The sequence below is a fragment of the Callithrix jacchus genome, chromosome 9 (assembly GCF_049354715.1).
Source record: "Callithrix jacchus isolate 240 chromosome 9, calJac240_pri, whole genome shotgun sequence".
NCBI lineage: Eukaryota > Metazoa > Chordata > Mammalia > Primates > Cebidae > Callithrix > Callithrix jacchus.
In genome coordinates this window covers 91,589,430-91,601,340 of record NC_133510.1, presented here as the reverse complement: position 1 = coordinate 91,601,340, position 11,911 = coordinate 91,589,430, and the positions used below count along the sequence as shown (strand labels likewise).

General features: G+C 37.1%; 1 long non-coding RNA gene across 1 annotated transcript; it reads right to left on the bottom strand.

Moving 5' to 3' along the window:
* Window positions 1-1,656: 1,656 nt before the first annotated feature.
* On the bottom strand, window positions 1,657-7,743 carry LOC144577642 (uncharacterized). The gene is made up of 2 exons (XR_013521959.1): window positions 7,626-7,743; window positions 1,657-2,339 (listed from the first exon to the last, which is right to left on the bottom strand). It is a non-coding gene; the product is annotated as an uncharacterized LOC144577642 (long non-coding RNA).
* Window positions 7,744-11,911: the final 4,168 nt, after the last annotated feature.

Sequence of the window (11,911 nt, the reverse complement as noted above, 5' to 3'; positions counted from 1 at the left end):
TGTGGCTATGGACCTAAGAAAATATTTTTTTTTCTTTTACTTAATTTCAATTTATTTAAAAAAACTGACACTTGGTTCAGTTATTAAAAAGCAATTTTCAGTATACTTGAAACGACTTGCAAATCTATCTTTTCAGCTGTTAATTTTATAAAAATTCAATAACCAAACATGTATTTCCAATGAAAATTTAATATTTGAATTGAGATATGATGTAAGTGTAAAACACCTGAGTTTGAAGATTCTGTTAAAAAGAATGCAAAATATCTTGTTAATAAATTTTCTATTGATTGCATGGTGAAATTGTAATATTTTGGATATGATGAGTTAAAATATATTATTAATTTCATCTATGTCTTTTTACTTTTTCAATGCAGCTACTAGAAAATTAAAAATTAGTTATGTGGTTGACATTATATTCCAATTAGACCATTCAGGCACAGGGCCTGGCTCTCCTCTCCCGGCCTTCTTCCAGTCTAAATTGGGTGGGTGACCTCTGGCTGGAAAGAGGAAGTGAGATGGTGGAAAGAGACAAGGTTTCTTCTTTCCCTGCATGAGGCTGGGGCAAAAAGCCAACATTCGCAACAAGTTTTTCGGTTTACAGACTATTTCTTCTGTGGTGGGTTATTTCTCCTGCATTCCAAAGCAGGCTCTGCTTTTTGAAGAGGTAAAAAAGAAACATGTCAGCAGTCTGAAGTGAACTGCTCAAAGCTGGCTCTCATAAGAAGATGCTCACTTTCCAAGAGTTAAGGGTCACAGCAAAAGGTCCTCTCAACCCCACCTCCTTGGTGACATTAAGGGGAGATAATTAAAACAGAATGTGCTCCTGCAAATGTGGTGCATTATCTCCTGGTTGACTCAGCAATTCCACCGGAGGCTGAAAGTTTAATGAAGAGCATAAGAAAGACATCTGCAAATCTGACAATAACCACGAAGTTTGCAAAAAGAGGAATGCAGGAATGAAAGTTCTTTCTCATGTCATAAATTACTTTATGCTTGCTTCCCCACTATTGTTAAAAAAAACGTTATTTATTTTTCCACCAACTCGTTTAAATATTTATGTGTAGAATCAGACCTGGCAGCAAATTCAAAGAAAACTATTAAGGATGGCAAAAGTTCCTTCTGTATCAGAGGCTTTGAGACTCCAGGTCTCAATTAACCTTTCTAAATAGGAACTGACAGCCTTGAATAGAAAATCAGAGTGGGGGAGGGGAAGGGAGAATAAAATGTTTTTGAAGAATGTTTGACTACAAAGTAAACAGTCTGGAAAGAAAATAATTAAATCACATGCTGCCTCCACATTCCATAAAACTGTATATACACTAAAATGTACTATACAGTTAAAAGATAGCTGAATGGATAAAAGAATCATAAAACAATTTGAGTTTTGTGATGATCTAAACTTCATGGAATTAGTTGTGTTGGCATTAGACAGAGTTTTTTTTTTTTCTAATTATGTTAGATCTTGACATGAAGTTGTAGAGATGGCATTGAAGACACAGAGATATTTATCTTTAAGCTTTCTTTTCCTTTCTGTCATCAGATTGACCCATGAACACATATTTACTAAACATATTATTTATTTCAGACATATTACTTCATTTTGCTAATCAAAATGTTATCAGTATTATTTTGCATAAAATAGCATGCTACTTATTCATTTTCAAGATTTATTTTGCTTTAGATGAAAGCAAAAGGAAAATGAGCTTAGCAAATTCACAGCATGATCAAGATTGTAAGGGGAAAGGTTTAAATACCAGAAAACCACATGCCAAAAGCACCCATTTATAAGCCAATGTTTCATTGTCAGTTTCCAAAATTTAGTATCAAACACAGCTACGCTCTCCATTTAAATGATGTTTATATAACTAAAAGCAATACAATCCCCTATCTCAAAAAATCTGGTTAATCAGATAAGCCTTTCCCATTAGCTTGTGTTAGATTTTTACTATATTTTAAACAGCTGTAATTCAATAAATCTTGAAGAGTAGGGAATTCAGCACTATTGCTTACCTTATGAGTTTGTAGATCATGAAGAAATACTCTCTGTCCTGCTTCATTGTAGCAGCTGTTTTCAGTCTGGCCTCTCTCCATTTTTCCCATATAGCAAAACCTCATCCGTCTCTCAATTCTTGCCCATGGACTTTCTTTGATATTCTTAACCCTGGGTCCCCAGGTTTGTTGAATTTAACCTTCCAACATACCCTGTTTGACATCATTATTGCACGTAGTGTGGTATTATAATTGTTCCTGTATCAGTCTCAGATACGGGGAATTCTTTCTCATCTTGGTTCTCCTTCTGCCTAGAATAGTCCCTGGATAGGGCAGACGTGCAATGGTTTCTGAAACAGAATCCAAAGCATCACTTTGAGTTAATAGAATAACAAGGCTGCTTGCTACTACAATACTGCCTTGCCATTGCCACTCAGCTTGGGTCTTCCACACTTGTCCCTTGGGTCTACTGTCATTTGATGCACTTCTTGTTTAGCCTACACCATCTCCCTTTCTCTGATGGAGAAATGGCTTCTCTGTTTACGTCCTTCTCTCCAATTATGAGGGTTTCACAGAAGAATGGTTTGGGCCACTGCTTATTATGCTTCATTTTGTAGCCCTTTTGGAAAGGAGGCAGACTTTACTCTATAGCTGCAGGGGACATTAATCACACAGAATTTTCACTCTCACTTCTTTTCTCAGGGACAGCCTCATTGTGAACCAAGATCTTTTGCTCTCTTCCTCTCAACCAGTCTGGTCAGAGATGGATGGCCCATGCCTTATACCTTCATATATACATACTTTTTTCTTAAAGTGTTTCTTGTCCCACTTTACAATTTAAATTGCAGTGGGCCATTTGAAATCCATCAACTGAATGGTAAATATCTGAAACCTCAACTGTGTACAGTTCCAATGGTTTGGCTAGATATGAATGATGGTATTCACACACTGAACACAAGCTTCCAAATAATACACCAAAATTTTAAGTCTGTGTGATGGGCTTAACAGTAGTTTTCTTTGTCATCATATACTTTGCCAATTTAATAGTGAGCATAGATTATTATTATAATCTGAAATAAAAACCAAAGCTATTTATATTTGGGAATGCTTCATAACATTTTGTGTCAAATATAATACAAAATCTCCATATAAAATGGTTTCCAATTCAATGCTGAAAACAATGTTCCAAAAAAGAAAGTATAAAAAGTATAAAAAGCTAAAATGTTTTTAAAAGTAAAGCTATTAGTTATAATTTCTTTTGGGTTTATTTTCAAATGAATTCAATTAGTCTCATGGTAAATCTCAAAAAAGCTTTATCTTTTTTTGAGACAGAGTCTCAGTCTGTTGCCCGGGCTTGAGTGCAGTGGCTTTAGTAGAGGCAGGGTTTCTCCATGTTGGCCAGGCTGATCTCAGGTGATCTCCTGACCTCAGGTGATCCACCCGCCTCAGCCTCCAAAATTGCTGGGATTACAGGTGTGAACCACTAAGACTGGCCTCAAGAGAGCTTGATATTTTTATACGTACTAATAATGGCTCTCTTAATTAGTACAGATCCAATTGTGAATTACCTGTTACTTGCTTTCCAACTTATTTGGGCTGTTTCCCTTCCAGCAACTGGAGAGGGGAAGAAAAGAACACAAAAACAAAATAATTTAATTTGTTCATTTGTTATTTGCATTAAGCAATGTTTTGGAGAAGACTGAAAGTATCTACAAAAGTGAATCTATTATTTGTGGGTCTTCCAGTTCCACAGTTAATTGAGAGGCACTGTGAAGTCTTTTCCTATAGACCAAACCAAATTTACAACTTTCGGAAATGCCCAGATATAAGTGTCAAGGTTGTGCGGCTTTCAAGTTCTGCCCAGGTTCTTCAGTTTTGAGAAAAGGAAAACTAGTAACACAGAATTCAATACTTTTCAGATGATCTCATTAAATTTGCTACAAACACTGAGGCAAAAAGTAAAGCTTATTAAACTAAAAAATTTCTTGAAATTGTCAGAAAGTGATAAAAATCTACTTTTAGAAAACCATGAGTTACATATGTAGTTTGTAGAGCGGAGCATTGTTGGAAGGTTTGTTTACTCAAAGGGAATTTACACTCATTTTATTTAAGAATTAAAAATAAAACTTCTAAATACCAAATATAAGGACAACCCTCTACATCTAGATTCAGCCTTAACCTTACTTTTTTACCAGGATCCTGGGCAAGTCATAATTTCTCAGAGATCTTAACTCACTTATCTATACCAGAAAAATATGACTGTCTGGTCCAAAGTGCTGGTTCCTTATGGCTCTAAAATTTTATAAGAGGTTAGAGGTTCCACATAAATGCCTATGAGGGTCAGGCAGGTAACATAAGTGAAGATGACGAGAGAGACAAGAATTTTTCTTTAAAGTATATCCTCATAAATGTTTCCTTATTTCACATTTGACAGCAACAAAAATATTTCACTTTCCTACCATGACTGAAACAATAATAAATGGTTACCAACACTGATATATGACAGTGGTACAGAGACATTAAGGAGTGCTGGGGACAGCGGCAAACTGGAGAGGGTAGGAAAAGCACTCAGTTATTGTTAACATTTGGGAATGAAGGCCTAATGCTGCCAGATGCCAAAAAGTGTGGATGTCTTTGGTGAAATCCAATTTTCTATGTAGGCAATCAATGAAAAACATAAAAGAAAAAAAAAAAAAAAATCTTGTGAGGCATTACCATTCTGGCCAAGTCAAGCACATCTATGGATTAGATAGGGCTAACATGCTACCAGTTTACAATACCTGATTTACTTTGCCTCCCTCATCATACTAGGAGCAGCACATATTAAATAACTTGCTAGTCGTAGTCAATGAAAGTTCTTTTTTTTTTTTTTTTTTTTTGAGACAAAGCCTCACTCTGTTGCCCAGGCTGGAGTGCAGTGGCATGATCTCAGCTCACTGCAACCTCCGCCTCCCATGTTCAAGCGATTCTCCTGCCTCAGCCTCCTGACTGGATGGGATTACAGGCACATGCCATCATGCCTGGCTAATTTTTGTATTTTTAGTAGAGACAGGGTTTCGTCATGTTGTCCAGGTTGGTTTTGAACTCCTGACCTCAGACGATCTGTCTGTCTTGGCCTCCCAAAGTGCTGGGATTACAGGTGTGAGCCACCGCACCAGCCAAAGTTATTTTCTTTCTTACCACAGTATGTTTACTGAGTCTGTTTTACAGGCTATCCTGTACTAGGATTTCCTGACTCTTCATCTCATTTGTTCATCGCAATGCTAAGCTACCATAGGCAGATAAACTGTTAGCTTCATTTTACAGATGAAAGATAAGGTAACGTTCATAGAGACTGAATAACATGTTCTGACTCACACAACTAACATGCAGCATTAAATCTAGAAGTTTGCCATGGAAATATTTACAATATTATGCTGAATGAAAAGAGCAGGTTATAAAATGTATGATTTTTAAAGTTTTAGAAAACATTTTAAATAACTGCCTGTTATTTCATCATGAAGATAAACTAAAATAGTGTTAAACAAGCTTCGATTATTACTTATTTTGCTATTAAAATCATGTAGGAAAGCATTTTTTAAAAGAACTTGATTTCATTCATTTATTTAAAATCATTAACTGATCACCTCTCTGTCAATGATTTTATTAGATGCCATCCTCAAAGGGATGTCTGACTCACAATGTATTTCTGGGGAGTAAAGTTTATCCTTCAAAAAAAAAAAAGAAAGAAAAAAGCCACAGGGCTTTGAAATTTAAGCAGGTACTCAGATTAGCTACAGACATTTTAAAGATACTTAAGCAATCACCTTTGAATCAATGATCATGTCCCCAGTTACATCCTCAGTCTCCTGGACTTCAGGCGAAAAATGGTAGGCTTCCACCAAACAGCTTAGTCTGGAGAATTGCACAAGGGATTGCAGTAGTTTTCTTTGCTAGAGGCTTTAGGAGGCTTTATTGATATTAACTTTTGAGAGCTACTCTTATTAGAATATACTTGGGAACCTCCTTGTCACCTACAGGATGAGAAAAAGTGGCTCTGCATCTTTTCTCAATTTTCCACTTGTCATAGCAGAATTCTAAATTTCACAATTTCAAAACAACAGCTGCCAGGTTGTAGACAGAGGGATACAGACACATTGGAGAAAAAGGATAGAAATGACGATAGAACTTGAATCATTTTTTAACTTTTTATTTTTTTGAGACAGAGTCTCGCTGTTGCCCAGGCTGAAGTGCAGTGGCGTCATCTTGACTCACTGTAACCTCTGCTTCCCGGGTTCAAGCGATTCTTATTAAGCTAATTTTTTGCATTTTAGTAGAAACGGGGTTCCAAAGTGCTAGGATTACAGGAGTGAGCCACTGCTCCCAGCCCAGATTGCTCTTAATTACAGTGGGATGGCAGGCCTCTATACCAAGTCTATCCCTGGTAAATGGGGACATATGGGCACCCCACTAGGATGTTCTATGTTCTTGAAGAACAGCTGTAGAAACTGGAGATGTTGAGCAAGGAAGAGAAGATGGGAATGAAGTTTGGGGGCTGAGGGACTTGTAAGGTACCTTTATATACCTGAAAAACTCTGCAAAGAACTGGTTTGATAGGATTTTAAAACTAAAGAGTCACTGGACCAAGCTATGATTTACCATTTCAGATACAGTGAAATGGTCATGAGTTTGGTTGTTGAACAATTCTGGATTCAAATCCCAGATGATATTAACTAGCTATGTGGTCACAGGCAACCTCTTAACTTCTTTATCGTAAGAGAGGAATAGACTTGTAATGACTTACTGAAGTAAAATACAAAAGCAAAAAACCCAGAATAGGGGCTCAATAAATCAGTTTGTGCACTGTAACTATAGTTAGATATGGTACAGGAACAGACTGCCAGTTGGGTATGCTATGGGATCTTTTAGGGGTTAACTGGATGGTTGGAGCGAATATTTTTTGACCAATTTGACTTAGAAATTGTTCTTAGAGACAACAACAAAAAATCAACTAGTAATTTTTCCCAGGCACAAGGTGATTTTATATAAACATCTAATTTTAAAGATGTTTACTCTTAAATACTTAAATGTTTAATATTCGTCATAAAATCTGACATTTTCCTGCCAAGTGATACATGCTGTTTACTTTCAACTATACCAAAAAGTACAATATATTAGAAGTAAACTTAAAAAAGACATATTGCTTGATTTTGAAACTGTATCTATAAATATAGACTAGATGGCTTTGGTCACAGACCAGAGGGCAAAAAATATAGAGACTAGAATTTAAAAGTTAACTTTCATGACTTGATTTTGAAATCCTTTCATTTTGCTTTCATAAGACCAACTAGTTTTTGTTTTAAATTTGGTCATAATTTGTTTTAAAAAAAAAGAGATGAAGACATTTTTAACCTGGTATAAATAAACTTCCACCAAAAGTTTTTAATAACAATAAACTAAAACAAAAACAAAAAAAAAAAACAAAAAACTAGGCCTGGCTGGGCATAGTGGCTCACACTTGTAATCCCAGCACTTCAGGAGGCTGAGATGAGAGGAATGTTTGAGGCCAGGAGTTTGAGAACAGCCTGGGCAACATGGTGAGACTCTCTCTATATAAAAAGTAAAAAAAAAAATTGGCTGGGTATGGTGGCACGCACCTGTAGTCCTAGCTACTCGGCTGAGGCAGGAGGATCACTTGAGCTCAGAAGTTCGAGGCTGCAGTGAGCTAGAACTGTACCCTGTCTCTAAAAAGAAGAACAAAAACCAAAGTTTAATATACTGTCCTGTGTACTTTAATGCTCATTAACTTCTTGCATTTCATCATTGTGTTCTCAATGCTTCCCTGTTTTACTCAGTAGTTCCCCAAGTGTGGCCACATATTAGAATCACTGGGAATTTTTTAAGCATCAGTGCTCACTGAAGCCACACCCTAGACCGCAATGCTTAAGCCAGGAGCCTGGCACCAGTATGTTTTACAGTTCTCCCAAGTGATGCCCATGTATGGCAAAGTTTGCGAAGTACTGATCTATCCCATGGGTTATTATGGGAATGAAGATATGTCTAGGAACAAAAGAGCAGTTAAAGCTGGGTAATGGTCCCAAACCATCAGAGCAGCTCTAGTGTTCAGTTAAATGATAAATAATAAAAAACGGAGTGACTGGATCACTAGCACACTCACTTATTTACCACCCAGAAGATAACAAGCTGCTTCTTTTTAGAAGGTAAAAAGATTCTATTTTTGACTAAAAACAGAAAAAATGGAAATGGATGCAAACACTATTATTCTAATGAGATGAATTTCCTGGGTAACCATCATAATGCCTGGTATTTACGACCCAGTTGGGACTTGAGGGTCTTTTTCAACTCTGAAATTTTTTACTTAAGCCAAATATCCTGGGGGAGACAGGAAGAGTTCTTCACAGAATTGTTTCAGTTGCCCAGTCAATAGGCTTACCATGCACGGTGCTTTATAATTGTTAAAAGTGTTTTCACATTCATCTTAACTTCTAAAGCAGGGCAGAAATTGCAATACTCATATCCTGTTGAGGAAACTGAGGGCTCAAGATATTAAAAGTTGGTATAAGAGTTGGAACCATTTAGAACCCAGTTTCGGTGAACTGCTAGTTCTAAAGTATGCCTCTTCCTACACCTCAGAGATCCACACGTTGAGCCTCAACACCTTCTCCTGGAGAGGTGACTTTCCTTTGGAAAAAAAAAAAGCACTGTTTTTTTTTTTTTACATATCTGTTGTGTCGAGGAAGGAAAGGCAAGGTGGTGCAAGCACTGTGAAGAGGTGTAAGTACAAAAGGGGCCTTGAGGAATTTACAGGAGCAGGAAGAACATGTGAACACATAATGTCCTCATAGCAATGGAAAAAGAGAAGCAAGTGACAACTACGTGAGGTTAGGGTTGTTAACGAGCAAATAAAGAGACATTCATGGCTTCTTGGAGGTATTTGCTTGAGTTGGCCACCTCATTCCTGCTGTGGCTGACCTAGATGGCTTTGCCTTCTTCAGGTTATGTTACCTTGGTACCCAGACCTGAACTACCTTCAACTTCATACCTGTCCTCAGCTTTACAGCATCTCAGTCTTGCTGGTGACCAAAATGTATACTCATGTCCTGGTTTTCCTCACTGATGCTCAAACTAGCCTTTGTCTCTTATTCTTTTCAGGAACATTCCTCATTGCATTTATTCCAAACTTCTTATGTCCCTCAAGGTCAGGATTCAGCACTCTAGAATGCACCTTTTCCATTCTGTCAACAAAACCTATAGTTTTTCCACATTTTAGCAGACCTCTGCCTTCTCTTGTCATTTTGTTTCTGACTTTAGGTACCAAAGAGCAGGATTTTACATTTATCTATATTAAACTATTGTTTTAGTCATCTCATCACGTATCAGTTTAACTCCTGATTTTGTCATTTAGTTTATTCTCAACGCTTCTCAACTTAATGCTGCCCAAGACAGTGACGAGTTTTCCTTCTACTTATTGACAGAACTGTTTTACAAAAAATCTGGAAGACATGAACAAGACAGATCTACCAACAATGCTTTGAAACCACTAACAGACTGATATTTAATCCAATCATTCAGCCAATTAAGGGGTCACCTAATTAAATGTTCTTTTATTCTACACGTGGCCAACAAATCCGAAAGTAAATGATGCCCTGAAATGCCAGCAACTAGGTTTCCCGCTTTGCTATAAGTATTTCCTCTATGCTCAAGTACTGTTTCTTTTCTGTTCTCTTTACTTTTGCTGTTAACCTAGTCGATTCCCTCTACACCTCAGGCCTGTACAATTCAATATCTTAACTACTGTCTACGTCTCTACCCTCAGTCTCTTCAACCATCAGTCCATCTAACACATCCAAAACCTTCCCAATTCACCACTTTGCCCACTTTCCCTCCAGGAGAATGTTTTAAGATACTTTTTCTTAGCAAAGATATCTTTAAGATTATAAAAATTAGCATCTAATTTTTACAGACCAAGGGGAACCATTTATAAAGCAAACAACATTAATATAAAATGGCATCAAGACAGTAGGTTAAAAATGGCTACAACTTTATTATAAAAATGGATCATTTAAAATCCAGTGTGCCAATAGGGCTAAATATTACAGCATTAAGAATTTTGAATGGCCGGGTGCGGTAGCTCATGAGGTCAGGAGATTGAGACCATCCTGGTCAACATGGTGAAACCCCATCTCTACTAAAATACAAAAAATTAGCCAGGCATGGTGGTGCGTGCCTGAAGTCCCAGCTACTCGGGAGGCTAAGGCAGGGGAATCACTTGAACCCGGGAGGCAGAGACTGCAGTGGGCTATGGTTGTGCCACTGCACTCCAGCCTGGTGACAAAGTGAATGCTCGTATCAAAAAAAAAAAAAAGATTTTTCATCAAGGAAAATACTATTTAAGAACAAAGTAATTGAAAGTAAAACACCCTATTCTTTAGTCTCACAAGTTTCAAAACCAAAAAATAGAGTATCTCACTAATGTTATATTTATTTATTCTAAATTATTTAGGAAACAAAACAACAGGTTAAATTAATGGGCTATCTGTAAGACTTTGAATCACATACCCATCTTAAAAAAACACAAAATGATGAAATTCTCTATTCAAAATATGCTATTAAAAGCACCATTCTACCGAGTTTATCTTTGACTCTTTAGCTAGAGGAAGTCTGATCATGAGGAAAGCCTGCAACATATATCTTAATACGTGATTCTGCCTCAGTCTTTTGAGCTATCCTCCAGGAAGGTTGTGAAGATTCTTAAAGATCCTCTCAGAATCATTTGATACCAGAAATGTGCAATAAAGGAAATACTTAAGAATTTAACAGACATTTTAGCTGTTCAAAAATCTGGACTCTGATTCAGGTTAACAAGATGCTAGTCCTGCAGTAAAGATCAGTGGCTACTGGTTTGGCCTCTTGAAATGGTCTGCCTCAAGTGTGAATCCCAGCTCTACTACCTGATCATGTGACCTAGAGCAAGTTACCTGAACTCCCTAAGTCTATTTCCCTACTGTAAAAGGGCAGAATATTTACTGGGTTGCTTACATAATCCATGTAAAGTGTTTAGTATGTATCAAGTACTCTGTAATTACTAATTTATGTTGAGACAATATCCCTTCTAATAACTAGGGAACATAACAGTGCTTATATCTAATGATCCGAAAATTGATTTGGAAAAAACATGGTCTTTATAACCCTGAATTAAGAGAATCCCATGGATTCCCTGCACTGAACCCAAACCCAGACTGTATGTTACTGATTTGGGAACTTGTTTTCCTAGGATGTAGTGGTGGTTAAGGAGGTTGTGCCAGAGACTGATACTGTATAAGCACACATGCACATTTTCTTAACTTTGATTCCCTACTTTGGAACCATTATTATACTGTTCAACAATGACACCTTGAACTAACAGATTAAACATGTCTACTCAAATACTTTAGTAGGAAAAATGTTTTTAAAGAGTTCTTTGATGTAAAGCATAAAAGCAAACTCTCAACGGAGAGTTTAAGGGGTCAAGCTATCAATCGGTTGAGAAAGAAACTATTTGAATAAAGGTAATTTCTTTTCTTTGAGACAGGGTCTTAATCTGTTGCCCAGGCTAGAGTCCAGTGGTATGACCACAGCTCACTACAGCTTTGAACTCTTGGGTTCAAAAGATCCTCTCACCTCAGCCACCCTGGTAACGAGGACTACTGACGTGCACCACCACTAGATAATTTTTATTTGTATTGAGTTGGGGATCTAGTTTTGTTGCTCAGTTTGCTCTCAAATGATTGCCCAGCCTTGGCTTCCCCAGTGCTGGGATTACAAGCATGAGACACAGCTCCTGGTCTAGTAATTTCCTTTGTGACACAGACTGATGAGAAAAGTACAGAAACACAACTACCAACTTCCCTGAGCACATGAAACATTTTTTATGGTATAAAAA